Raw genomic sequence first — 14,950 nt, 5'->3', positions numbered from 1 at the left:
GGAATTGCATTAGGCTTTTATACACATGTGCTTGCTCAATATTTGAGAGGTGATTTACCAGTGCTTACTGTGGAACAAGCGCTGGTGTGATATTGTTGTTTTTCAAAATCACCAGTAATATGCATTGTTTTTAAAAACCACCAATAATTTGGATATATAGGAGTGTTTTTAAGTGTGTAACTAATCATTTTGGGGAATATGTAAAGAAAACATTGTTTTTGTTTTTCTTCTCTGGTTTGTTCAGTATTCAGGCAATGTTTATTTGTTTATTTCCCCTGTTTTTCTCCTGCTACAGCAGATTCCCTGGCACCTTATCAAGAACCAAACTTATCAAGAACCAAAATGTTTCATTCTGCTATGCACATGTATATTTTTTAAAAAAACACAGAGGCCCGATGCAGAGTGTCCTAAAAGGACGCTCTGCCGGCACCTCCTTTTCTGCTGGCAGGAAGCTCCAGTGGATAAACCACGTGGTTTTCCACCGGCAGAAAAAGAACCCGCAAAAAGTGGATTTTTTTCCAAGTGCTCTTGTGATGCCCAAGTGCACCAATGGTGTACTCGTGATGTCATGAGTGCGCCACAACGTGCAGACGCTAAGTGTCCGTCACGTCAAAATGGTGCCCTGTATAAGGCACCTTCATTTTGACATATGGAATACGTGCTGTAAGCGACACCCTGAGGCAACCCTAGCACGTATTTCTTATGTGCTAAAAGGCCCATCTGTAGTGGGCCAGAAACAGACATTCTCTAGGTAAAGCATTATAGCGGAATTATTTAAGAACTCTCATGTTCCATGCACAATAAATATTTTTTTAAAAAAATATCCTGCATAACCACTAAACTAACAGTTAATGAGAATGACAGATAGGTATCCCAGGTCAGTGGACAGCAGCTACAACAATACAATGCTGACAAGGCTGGCTGCTAAATCTGGTGGCGCCCTGGTGGCGCAGTGGTTAAATGCCTGTACTGCAGCCATTCACTCGAAACCACAAGGTTGCGAGTTCAAGACCAGCAAAAGGGCCCAAGCTCGACTCAGGCTTGCATCCTTCCGATGTCGCTAAAATGAGTACCCAGACTGTTGGGGGCAAATTAGCTTACTTGCTAATTAGCTTACTTGCTGTTCACCGCTATGATCTTTGGAATAGCGGTATATAAATAAAACAAATTATTATTATTATTATTATTATTATTATTATTATTGTTCATAGAATCATAGAATCATAGAGTTGGAAGAGACCACCAGGGCCATCCAGTCCAACCCCCTGCCTTGCAGGAAATCCAAATCAAAGCATCCCCGACAGATGGCCATCCAGCCTCTGTTTAAAGACCTCCAAGGAAGGAGACTCTATCACCCTCCGAGGGAGTGCATGCCACTGTCGAACAGCCCTTACTGTCAGGAAGTTCCTCCTAATGTTCAGGTGGAATCTCTTTTCCTGTAGCTTGCATCCATTGTTCCGGGTCCTGTTCTCTGGAGCAGCAGAAAACAAGCTTGCTCCCTCTTCAATATGACATCCTTTCAAATATTTAAACAGGGTGATCATATCACCTCTTAACCTTCTTTTCTCCAGGCTAAACATCCCCAGCTCCCTAAGTCGTTCCTCATAGGGCATGGTTTCCAGACCCTTCACCATTTTAGTCGCCCTCCTTTGGACACGCTCCAGTTTCTCAATGTCCTTTCTGAATTGTGGCGCCCAGAACTGGACACTATATTCTAGGTGGGGCCTGACCAAAGCAGAATACAGTGGCACTATTACTTCTCTTGATCTAGACACTATACTTCTATTGATGCAGCCTAAAATAGCATTGGCCTTTTTAGCTGCCGCATCACACTGTTCACTCATGTTCAACGTGTGGTCTACTTGGACTCCTAGATCCCTTTCACACGTAGTTTCATTCAGCCAGGTGTCACCCATCCTATATCTGTGCACTTTATTTTTCCGCCCTAAGTGCAATACCTTACATTTCTCCGTGTTGAATTTCATTTTGTTAGCTTTGGCCCAGCTTTCTAGTCTATTCAGGTCATTTTGAATCTTGATCCTGTCCTCTGGGGTATTAGCTATTCCCCCTAATTTGGTATCATCTGCAAATTTGATAAGTATTCTGTGCTTTGGCTTTTCTGACTTTTCCCCTACACATGCCTGCTATTTCTTTGAATTCCTTTTTTGTGATTTCCCCCTTTTTCCATTTCTTATACATCTTCCGTTTCAAACTCAGTTCAGTTGAAAGTTCCTTAGTCATCCATCCTGGTTTCTTGAGACACCTCCCGTTTTTCTTTCTCAGTGGAACTGTTTGAAATTGTGCCTTCAGTATCTCCCTTTTGAGAAAGTCCCATCCGTCCTGAACTCCTTTATCTTTTAGTATTTCTGACCATGGAATCGCCCTCAAGACTTCTCATTGGCGGGATACAGACAGGCAGGGGAAGACGTCTTGGAGGTGTATTCTGCTGAATACGGAGCCTCCAGACCGCCCGCCCCGGGGGCGTGGCTCAGGAGATGGGGCTTGCACATGGGGGGCAGTGAAGACGCCTCACCTGGGGCCGTTTCAGACCCGGAGTTTCCAAACTGCCGCCTCGGAGGACGCTGCAAAGAGAGAGGCAGCTTCCTCACAGGCGGCCAAAAACGGGGCTTTTTTTTTCTTTTGCCGGCTGGCGGGTGCGCAGCTGCGCAGCTGCAGTGCTAAGCAGCGGCGGCAGAAAGCCTATGGGCACATTTAAAGTGCCCAAGCCCCTTTAAAACTTTCCCCCCCGCTCTGCCAAGAACAATGGTGGTCTCCTGCCAGCTGGTGATCAGCTGGTGTTGGCATCCTTGTCCGCTTGCACTTTGCCAGTGTCACCAGCATCATAGATGCCTCCTCTCCTTTGGTCCCCGCGCTCCTGCTGAATCTGCAATGCACAGCTACAGCTGTCTCCGCTGCCACCGCTGTCCCCCTGCCATCCCCCATCACCTCCCTTGTATATATGTAAATATTTACAGTTTTAGCGGTTTTTATTGTTAGGTGAAAATAGCACAGGAATGTGTGTAGGGGTTCACTTTAAAGTCCAAAGTTTCCAAGCAGCGCATGCGTACATGTTGCTCTAGGGTTAGGGTTAGGGTTAGGGTTAGGGTTACAAGTCTTAAAGTGCGCTGCAGCTGTGCTGCAGCTTCCACACCTGCATGGCAGCTGACGCTGCAATTAAAGCCTGACTGCAAACTGCGCATGTTCCAGGACCCTGACTCATTATGCGATGCAGCAGACACGGAGCTTTTAAATGGGCAACTTAAATTAGCGGCGTAGCAATTCTGGCGTACCAGTGCAGCAGCTTACAGACGGAGCTGCACAGCTGCGCATCAAACGGAAAAGAAGCGGAGAAAAGCAGCACCTTTTTAATGCCGCCTCTTCCCGCTTGGGGCGTGCGGGGGGCGTGTTCATGGCGGCATTCAGGTAAGGCCCGTCTGAAGGCTCTACCTTCATGACGTCATGAATACACCCCTTTTTGCCCATCTGTATCCCGCCTAAGTTTACTGAAATCCGCTCTCCTAAAGTCTAGGATGCATATCTGACTATGCCTGGCTTCTCCTTTCCACTGTATTACAAACTCCAGGAGAACATGGTCACTTCCACCTAATGATCCCACCACTTGCACCCCATTAACCAAGTCATCCTTGTTGGTTAGGATCAGATCTAAAATAGCTGACCCCCTTGTTGCCTCTTCCACCTTTTGGACCATGAAATTATCTTCCAGGCAAGTGAGGAATTTGCTAGGCCTTGAGGATTTTGCTGAGTTTGACTTCCAGCAAATATCAGGATAGTTGAAGTCACCCATCACTACTACATCTCTCTTTTCTGACTGTGTGGTCATCTGTTCTAGAAAGATATCATCCAATTCCTCAGTCTGACTTGGGGGTCTGTAGTAGACTCCCACCATAACATCCTTGTTGTTTCCCTCCCCTTTAATTTTTACCCAGATGCTCTCCACCTGGCTTCCATGATTGATGTCCTGGATCTCTTCACTGGTGTAGATATCTCTGACATATAGTGCTATTCCTCCTCCTTTCTTGTTTGGCCTATTTCTCTTAAAAAGATTAAACCCCTCTATTTCCACATTCCAATCATGAGACTCATCCCACCAGGTTTCGGTGATGCCTATTATATCATATTTGCTTTGTTGTACTAGGAGTTCGAGTTCATCTTGCTTATTTCCCATGCTCTGTGCATTAGTGTAGAGACATCGCAGACCATAATTCCCTTTTACTTGCTGCTTGTGCAAGTTTATTTGCCTCCCACTGTTGGATCCTTGCACTTTTTTTCTTGTTTCCTCTATGTCAGTTTGACTATTCTCGCCATCCCTTTCGCCTTCCTTAATATTGTCTCCCTTCCCCTCGGAACTCAGTTTAAAGCCCTCCTGATCAAGTTCTTGAGACTGTTGGCAAAAACATTTCTTCCAACTGGCGTGAAATGCAACCCGTCTGTTGCAAGAAGTCCCTCCTCATGGAACCGCAGCCCATGATCGAAGAATCCAAATCCTTCTCGGCGGCACCATCTGCGAAGCCAGTTGTTCACATCCGCTATTTTCCTCTCCCTTCCTGGACCATGCCCTTCAACTGGCAGAAGAGACGAGATGACAACCTGTACATCCATTCCTTTCAGCTTCCTACCAAGCGCCTCGTAATCCCTTTTGATGTTCTGCAGGCTGTGTCTTGCAGTATCATTAGTTCCCACGTGGACCAAAAGGAAGGGGTATTTGTCAGTAGGCTTGACCAGTCTTGTCAGCCTCTCTGTCACATCACGGATCTTTGCACCTGGAAGACAACACACCTCTCGAGACATCTTGTCAGGCCTACATATCACTGCTTCTGTACCCCTCAGCAAGGAGTCCCCCACTACGACCACACGCCTCCTCCGAGGCTTAGCAGCGACTGTTCCCTCGGGTGGGACTCTCGGGCTCCCCTGCTCTGTCCCTGAAGTCTGTCCATGCTGCTCTTCTTCATCCTCCTTGATAAGGGAAAGAGCTTCGAATCGATTCTCTAGCTGCAAGTTCCCCGAACAATTCCTTCTTGGCTTACTTCTCTTTGTGACATTCCTCCAGCTGTCTGCCTCCTCTGTTTCGCAAGTGACCTCTTCCACCCTAGCATCTTCCTCTGCGTGGTACTCATCCAAGATCGTTAGTTCTATTGTGTCCAGGAAATCCTCTTGTTCCCTAATATGCTGAAGTGTAGCTACTCTGGACTCCAGCTGCTGCACTTTCTCCTCCAAGAGTGCTACCAACTTGCACTTGGTGCATGTGAAGTTCTCCACTTCTGTAGGCAAGAAGAGAAACATCCCACAAGAGTTGCAGGTGACTACAGCAGATCCCTTGTTGTCCATACTGCAAAGTCTTTAGTAATGACTATAACAGTCAATCTACTGGGAATACTACTTTAAAGGAATGTCCTGGCTGTTATCTGATACTTAAAGGCAAGGTTCTATTTCAATATCTGCTTCTAACCTGATGCCACTTGAGTAGAGTTGTTGAGTTAAAGAAAACTAAAACTCTGGAAGTTGGTATATAAAGCTAGTCTGCTAGTTCCGCCCCCTTGTGACTCACAGAAGTGACTCACAGAAGCTCCTCCCCTTCAGCAACGAGCACACGGTCTCAAGCACACAGTCTCAAAATGGCTGCCAAGCAGCTCCTCTCCTTCTCCTCTCTCTGGCCGGACTGCTCTGGAAGGCTCTGGAAGTTGGTATATATAGCTAGTCTGCTAGCTCCGCCCCCTTGTGACTCACAGAAGTGACTCACAGAAGCTCCTCCCCTTCAGCAACGAGCACATGGTCTCAAAATGGCTGCCAAGCAGCTCCTCTCCTTCTCCTCTCTCTGGCCGGACTGCTCTGGAAGGCTCTGGAAGTTGGTATATAAAGCTAGTCTGCTAGCTCCGCCCCCTTGTGACTCACAGAAGTGACTCACAGAAGCTCCTCCCCTTCAGCAACGAGCACACGGTCTCAAGCACACGGTCTCAAAATGGCTGCCAAGCAGCTCCTCTCCTTCTCCTCTCTCTGGCCGGACTGTTATTGTTGTTGTTACATTTTATCCAAGTTGGTAACATGTAGGGACCCAGCTATTTTTACAGTTCTGTTGTGTTACAATAATAATAATAATAATAATAATAATAATAATTTTTATTTGTATTTTCCCGCCTCTCTCTGCAGATCAACGCTGTATTACATCAACAAACCAACACAGTACAGATATAAAATACAATCAATAAAACACAGACATTATTAGTAATGATCAATAAAATAGCTAAAACATCTAGAACATCTAAAACATTTAGAAAACATACAACATAACCAGAAGTGAAGCATTTTATCTTAAAGATCTAAAAGAGGTCGGATGAATAAGCCCACCGGAAGAGATCCGTCCTCAGTGCATTCTTAAAGGCATCTAAGGTGGTGATAAGACGGATCTCTTCCAGTAGGGTGTTCCATAGTTTAGGGAGAGGCATTCCCTCAAGTAACTTGGACTCAACCCATGAAGGGCTCTAAAGGTAATAACCAACATTTTGTTCTGTCCCCGGAAGCTAATCGGCAGCCAGTGAAGAGCTTTAACACAGGTGTTATATGGGCAGACCTAGATGTTCCAGTGACCAATCTGGCTAGACAAGAGATTACCAGTGCAAGTACTACTGCTTCAAGGTCCTTTTGGTCCAGATAGGGACACAGTTGGCATATCAACCAAAGTTGGTAACAGCTTGTGCTATCGCTAAAATCACTCCCACCACAACAGAAACCATATTACAAGTGCTTCTTTCACCAGGAAAATATCTGCTTTTTGCATCTTCCCCTTCCTCCTTCCTTCCTGTCTTTCTGCTACATATACATTGTTGTCATCAAAATTCTACGGCAAATCTGGCATCTTACTCTTGAATATCAGTTGCAGAAAAAAAAACTGGCAGAAGTTCAAGTACCCATGTGTTCTGTGGGCTCCATATGATCCCCATCCCAATTGGTAATTTTCAAAACCCACCAGACATAAATTGGACAATATGGAGTGAAAGCACAGGGGCATTCCTCATGTTCCAGTTGCACCTGAGCTCCCTTCACTCTACAGAATTGCAGCACAATGATTTCACTTTTAACTACCATGTGGTGTTGTCACTAGGATCGGATGTTGACTATGAGCAATTAGAATTCAGCAAGAAGAATGCTTCCCTGTCCCCTACCATAAAATTACAAAATATAATTAGGGAAAGCTGGCAGAGGTCTGAGAAATGCAGGGGATGGCTAGTGGTGAGCCACTGGTTCATATCCTAGGGTTCCATTATTTTTCTCAAGAGATGTTTTGCCTTGACACCATCCAGAGGGGTTCCAGTTGTGCCAAGCCTCTTTCAGGCCAGCCACTTGGGTTTTATGCTTGGGCAAAGTCTCGCAATGACATTGCCATCACAGGACTTTGTCCAAGATCTGGTGTAATTCTTGAGATTTCAAACTGGATCATGAGACAGGCTGCTATTTTCAGCTGGTGCAGGGGGAGGTAGTGGTGAGCCAAAGATTCATGTCCTATGGTTCTATTCTATCTCTCAAGACATCTGTCAAGATTGGTTATACATGGGTTTGGTAATGACCTCTTTGGTAGGTCTGGTGCTTTGCTTACAGATATGATAGCTACAATAAGTATGCAGTGTGGAATTTACTGCAACATGTACTGCAGTCATTTAAACAATTGTTTTTTCACAGGTAGTTTTGACTTGGAACTCTGGTTTTCTGTTGTTGTTTGTTCTTTGTTTTGTTTTAGGTGTGATGTTTTGTTTGCATTTATTATGTATTTTATTATTTCCTTTTTTTCTGTATGAAGTTACTTACCTTGAATCCTCCACTTGGAAATATAAAATAGAGTAGAAGTCTCAAAATAAATTAATAGCCTAATAATGTGGATATTCTGAGGCATATTCTTTTTAACAGTTGTTGTGCAATGTTTCTAAATGAAAGTTGAATTTAAAGCTAGGATCAGCTGTTTCCTCAAAAATCAGAAAGTTTTAATAAATACTCTGAAAGATCTAATCAGCATGTCAACATAATAGCTCAATGAACTTCCCCAGAATAACATTTGTTTTTATAGCAAGTTAAATATAACTGATAACAAGTAGCAATTACTGTAGTTTAAAATGAAATACCAGATATGCATAGGAAAAATCAGGGATTCGCTCGAACTTTAGAATTCAAGAGCCTTCCTGAGAAATCATATGTGTAAGAGTAGAACTGATGCAGAAAGAAGCCATTTGGACATCTGACATACATTCGTGAAGAGACTAATGAAGGACCTGAGTAATAAAGAGATGTATGAAGTGTACCTGGTAAAAGAAAGCCCTAAAGTTTATGTACTTGACCAATGACATTGGATACTATATCATTTGAATATTTCACTACAAAAGATTATGGTCAGTGATGTTATTGTATCTGTTGCTTTGAATTATTATAATTAAAGTATATCATTATTATGTTGTTGTTGTTTTTATTTTCGTTGTTATTTTCTCCAAAACTGGGGCTCCACCCAGCTTACAAATTAAAATGAGTGGAATATAGTTGAAAACAATGGCTTTAATCCTATTGGTTAACCCAAAATAGAATAGACTCATTGAATTAATTACTGAATGATGAGTCAAGATACTTGTAAATACCATTAATTAAATGGGTCTACTCTATTAGGATCTAGCAACAGTAGCTGCTGAGCAATGCTACTTTTAGACCTAGGGAGAATCACTTTCTGAGAACCACTTTCTGTGAATAGAGTTGAACCAATCTTGGAGAAAGAGAGGATGCATGAATTTTGTTTCCAAGGCCAAAACAAGTGCATGGAGTAGTCAGAGGTAATGATAACACAGTGTGCCCCCTGAAGTGACAGGGCTGATAATGTTCGTTTTACCACTGTTGTTGTTGTTGTTGTTGCTGTGTACCTTCAAGTCTGACAAGGAGACCCTAAGGTGAACCTAGTCATGGTGTTTTCTGGGGCTGAGAATGTTTGACTCACCCAAAGTCACCTAGTGGATTTCCATGGCTGAGCAGGGAATTGAAACCCTGGTCTCCAGAGTTGTAGTGTAACACTCAAAGCACTATACTATGCTGGCTCTCAATGCTCAAATCACTGTAGTATATACGAAGAAATGAGAGCCAATCACAGTTATTTATTTCTGTGTATGGTCTACTTTTGCTAGAATGAATCAAAGTAGTAAATTTTCTTGCTCTTTATAGGAATGTGAAGACTAGAAAATGTTGGTGATAGTTGTTGTGCTCCTTCAAGTCATTTCTGACTCATGCCAATCCTAAAGCAAACCTGTCATAGGGTTTTCTTGGCAAGATTTGTTCAGGGGAGGTTTGTCATGGCCTTCCCCAGAGGCTGAGGTCATGTGACTTGCCCAAGATCACCCAGCGGATTTCATGGCTGAGTGGAGAATAGAACCCTGGTTTTCCTTTCAATATTGATTGATTGGTTGATTGATTGATTTCTTGACAACAGTTGTTCATTTGGACAAAAGACCAAAAATCTGTTATTGGTCTAACTTACTAAAAATTGTCTAACATGCTATTTTAAATATAGCATATGATAACAATGATCAAAAGATTCAGAAAGATAAAATTATTTGACAGCCAATCTACTCAGAAATTTAAAACAAAATAAAACAAAGCTCCTAAGCAATGCATCATTGAAAAACAGGCATAATATCAAGAAAGCAGCTTCCTGTATACATTCTCACTCCAATAACTGGAGTAAATACCTTTCAGAGGATACTAAAACCTATGCCATAATATCTTAGTTAGATCTTAAGGAGCTACCAGACTCTGTGGAATAAATTTAAAGATAGAATTTGTATTCCGAGTCCAGTAGATGAAAATTATCCAGCTGCTGCAGAAGATCCAAAATTTGCTGAAAACATTGACTAAATAGAGCTGTTCCAAGACTAATTTCTAAGCACATGTAAAATGGCAAGCTGTACCATCATCAGCAAACAATGTAATTAGCTGGGAAATGTGGATGTTTTAAGCCAAATGTCTGTCGAAAAACAGCCTGACTCACCTGTTTGATGTGTTCACAATTTATGAGAATCACATGTATCTCAGTTAGCCAAATAATATTTTTCTCTTCTGGGATTGCTTTGGGCAAGCTTTTTCCACATGGGAGGAAATGAGTTAGGAAAAACATCAGTGAAACTTCAAAGCATCAGCTTAAGGTGATCTTTCATTTTCTGGAACTACAGGCTGTCTTTGCAGTTTAAGAACACACTGTGTTCTTCTCATCTAATTTGCCTTTTAGCCTTCGAACAAGGTCAATTAATGGAAATCATACTGGAAAAGGGTAAAATGTTATGGCAGGGAAAATGTAGCTAGGAATTAACCTGTCTCATACTCAGTCTCAAGGCTCTCTTTCATATTCCATTTCAATACTGCCTGTGAAACTGAATAAGAACCCATGTTTATATGTGAAGGGAATCGTTACACCCTCATAATCTATATGCCAAATTAATTTTAAGAATTAATTAGTTACCAGTATAGTCTGGGGAGGGGAAGGGGGGATTATAACTGAGCTTTCCTATTTCTCAGGAGTAACTAAAATGGTTTCAAATGCAATCCCAAATATGTAGCATAGAGGCTAAAGGCCTGAACTGTGATTTGGATTATCCCTACTTTGAATTTCACCTTTGCCTCCTTGGAAGATCCGCTGTTGCCTCTCACATTTCCTGACACACACAACAAGAGGTTATTCAGTTACACGTTCCAGATCAATACACAAAGTGAAATACAGTTATCTTTCAGCATTTATTCTTCTCCAAATTTTGCAGTGAAATACTTTGAACAAAAAGAAAATCCCTATATTGCACAAACATACATGTGTTCATGAGGGTGGGAATACAACCCAACATTATATTCAGCAAAACTGCTCACAAAAATGTGTAAATTAAATGAACATGACAAAAATGGATGTGTTATGGAGAACATGTACAACATGCTTTTTTCATGCAGACTTTAAAAAAATGTGCAGACTGATGTAGAATAAATTTATGATAGAAACAAGAGTAAACTTAAGAAATCATAATTTATAGATTTGTGCCTCTTGAGTAACTATTGCTTTACTTCCTTGAAGGAATCAGAATTCTCCTTGAAATTGTGAAGCTTGATCTGAGAATTGGTCAAATAAAATAATTTGTAACACAGGCAACCCATAAACAATTTCACAATGTTTACCATTGAACGGCTTGGAAATATAACAGTTGCCTGTTTTCCCTTATAAAAATTATCAATGTGCTTGAAAGAGAAGGAAAAAAAATATCCATTGCACTCATCTTATGAAGAGTTTTGTTTATCGACGATCTATTAAAATGTAGCTGAGTGGTGAGGCGATAATGTTAGATGACCCAGTTTCAAAACCTCATTTAACCATGACATTTGCAAAATGGCTTTAGGGAAGTTACTATCTGTCAGTCAAACCTACTTTTTTTTAAAAAAAATAGATTATTTTATTGAGCATTTGTATAGAACAGATTTCATATTTAGATAAAACATGTTCTTGCTGAAAGCAGTAAAAATCTAAACCAGATTCCTCCAGACCAAATAGCTGATCTCTTGATGAGCTACACATATATGAAAAAGATGTATGTCATAGGCCTAATATACAGGTATTTCCAAAAGAATCCCTCCTGCCAATACTTTTCAAATTATTTTTTTAAGTCAATTTCTCTATCAATGCCAGTTCTAAGTGTTACCTAAACCTTTTCTAATTATGAGTCTTCTGTGGTCTTTCCAATGTACAGAAAGTTGAATTCTGACTGCTACCAAGCACTGTCTGATTAGAATATACACAATAGGCATCCATAGGCAAATAAAGAAAATAGGGGTGGCTTTTGATTATGAATAAGCTGATTCATTGTTTGGGACACTATACACAGCATTTTCTTCCTGAATTTTAAAAATACCAGACAATCCATATATACATGAAGGTTCCTTCTTCAGTGTATCCAGACCAGCAATTTGGTGGTAGTGTTATATTAAACCAATGTTTGTTTTTTTAGTGGGATGTTGTGCCATTTATGTACCATTTATACTGGAAAGAATATTTAAAAATGGCCAGAAATGTGTTTCCTGAGTTTCAGGAAACATTGATGAGAATAATCCTGGACTAATTAAAAGTCTTTGCACTTTGGAATCTACTGTGTATAAAACTTTCATGTGGCATTTTTGTGCAGAAAAAGGAACATTCTGCATAGGAATTAGCACTTTCTGTACAAAAAATAATATTTTCACACAGAAAATGCTGGTTTTTAAAAAATATATTACTCTTTGCTTCTTTTAAGAACAAAATTAGAGAAGAATTGCTGCCTTAATTGTATCTAGCTATAGATTCCTGTGGAACAGAAATCAAAATAAATAAGTTCTATGATTTTTATGAATACCAGCATAATCAAAACATAAAGTGCATGAATTCTTATTGAAGTTAAATACATAAATCATTCAGGTTTTTTTTTAATTGTTCCAGACTATTTTTAACATAATAGAAATTTGACTCAGTTGCCAATGTAGTTTATTGAGGTTTTCTGAGTAGGGAAAATATGCTCCCAAATGTCTAGTACAACAGAGTGTAAATATTTAGTGCCCTAAATGAAGAGTGGCACACACACGCATGCATGCATGCATGCTCTGCTTCTGCTTGTTCTCCTTTTCCTCCTTTTTTTTATTCCAGCATGAGAGCAAGTATTGTAACCTACAGCTGTGAGGACTTTAACCCTGAAGCGTTCCAAAACGCTATAGCGTATGGCGCCTTTCACAGAACTGATTGACTGAAGTGCATGTAATCTAATGTGAGCCAATGTGATGTGACACATCTACTCAAGCTGTAATATGGCAAAGAATTTCAGATGAAGGTCTAATCACAAAGATCAGATCCTTGGTAGGCTGGTCCTACAGTCCCACTACCTTAGTGACAGTCATGCCACTAAAGCACAGGGCGTTGTCCATTCGCAAAGCCAGATGTTATGAATAGCTTGAGCTGCAAACGCTAATGAGGTAACATCAATAAGCTACTCTCACAGTGTCAATGGCAATTCCACTTTCCATGTGATCCTTGCCAATGATGATATCAGAACAGTTATGCACAGGAGGCACAAGAGCATCTGAAAGACATCCTGGAACTCACTCTATCCTCCTCAGCAGGGTAAACATAGTTGGGGGCTGGAAAATGAGCACACTGATCCTGGAAACAAGAGTCTTGTCCTCTCCCAATAAACTTTTCCTTCACTACACACATTTCTAATATTGCAATAACTTTAGTTGAGCATTTAGAAATACAGTTTGGGTATCTGAAGAAAGAGAATGCAAACACGGAAAATATAAGAGTTCTAAGTGTGAACTATTTTCAGTGTTTCAGTCTATGCTTGCTAATTAACTTACTTGCTGTTCACCGCTATGATCTTTGGAATAGCGGTATATAAATAAAACAAATTATTATTATTAATTATTATGCAATGTTTGGGAATAACAAAAATTATTTGGGGGCAGAATTCTTAGGGGAGGTTATGCCATCATTATACCCCCCCCCCCAGTAAGTACACAACATATATAGTACCTTCAATCAATCAGTCAATCAATCAATCGTTTATTTTAGTCATAGACCAGTATCTTAACCGAAGCACCCCCAGTAACTTCCTGACAATTTTCTTTATGCATATTCTCCTATCTGTTTTGCAACTGGCCACTGATTTTGGTTCATGTTCTGAAGAAGCCCACAGACCACATGAATCCTGCCAAAGCTCCCAGTAGCTTCTCATCACAAACAAAGCAACTATGGGGCTCGACCTGGTCAGTGTCACAGCAGCCACATGCTATGGCATTGATGTGCTCCCTAAAAGGAGCTGCTCTAGGCAGCTTCTTCTTAGGAGCATTACAGGCACACTTCCACAGAGTGCTGTTTGGGCGCTCTGACACCCATGCATCATCATGGCATGCCACGTATGGATGGGTGCATGCCAAGATGGTGCATGGGTGCCAATAGTAGGGCTTGCAGCATGTAAATGCCGAGCCCTACCTAGCCCTACTTTCAGGCCCAGGCCAGCACAAAGTGCCCATCTGTACTGTCTCTAAGTAAATGCTTAGTAGAAGAATAGAGAGAAGGATTGGAGGATTGTGAGTGATTGGCAGGTAGTGGGGGAAGTGTTGAGTTATGCTCCAGGTTGAATTAAAATATGAAGCATGGAAGAATTGCTATGCTTATGATTATTTCTAGAGCCCTGTCTCTCTGTCTGTCTGTCTTTCACCTATCTATCTATATAAATTCTATCATTTATTTTCATTTGTGTCCTACTCACCCTCATGAGAGCTCAGGGATAACTATCTTGCATAAAATCATACAGTGAAAGTCATAAATTATGGAGTCACAATGCTAATTAAGGCAAGCATTCTAAGCCCCCAAGTCCCTGTTTCCCAAGCCAGGAAGTTTGTCTTTGGGCAACATCTCTCAGCCTACATGCACGTGAGACAGAGTGAGTGCTGCAATAACTGATGGCTTCTCTTGAGGTAGCTGTCTAACTCATTCATGCTGTTGGATGATTTTCATTCTCCTCAGTTCTCTCGTTCACTTCTCCTTCTGCCAGTAAGCAAAGGCAGGCTCTTGACAATTATCTAGTTGTTGCAGAATGGGTTTTTAATGGGGTGTGCACATTGTTATGTTGTAAATGCTTGTAAACTGTTTTAAATTAAAGTTGTTTTAAACAGGATCATTTACTTAGCTGTTTGAATAGTTTTTTAAAGCTATATTTTGTTTTAATCTATGTTGAGAGCCAGCTTGTGCCCCCTGTTGAGAGAAATATGGGAACATTCATTTATTCATCTCTCTACTCAAGAACTTTCCTGTTTTGGTTGTTTCCAAACTATAAACCTGCCTAAGTTTTGGATCTCTAGGGAAATGCTTTCCCTCAATTCCAACAGCCTCCCAAGCACCTTTGGTGGGGAA

The sequence above is a fragment of the Sceloporus occidentalis genome, unplaced genomic scaffold (genome assembly GCF_023333645.1).
Source record: "Sceloporus occidentalis isolate IW3139 unplaced genomic scaffold, rSceOcc1.0.p SCAF_5, whole genome shotgun sequence".
NCBI classification, from domain to species: Eukaryota; Metazoa; Chordata; class Lepidosauria; order Squamata; family Phrynosomatidae; genus Sceloporus; species Sceloporus occidentalis.
The sequence above is the reverse complement of the archived record's forward strand: the minus strand, read 5'-3'. Positions refer to the sequence as shown.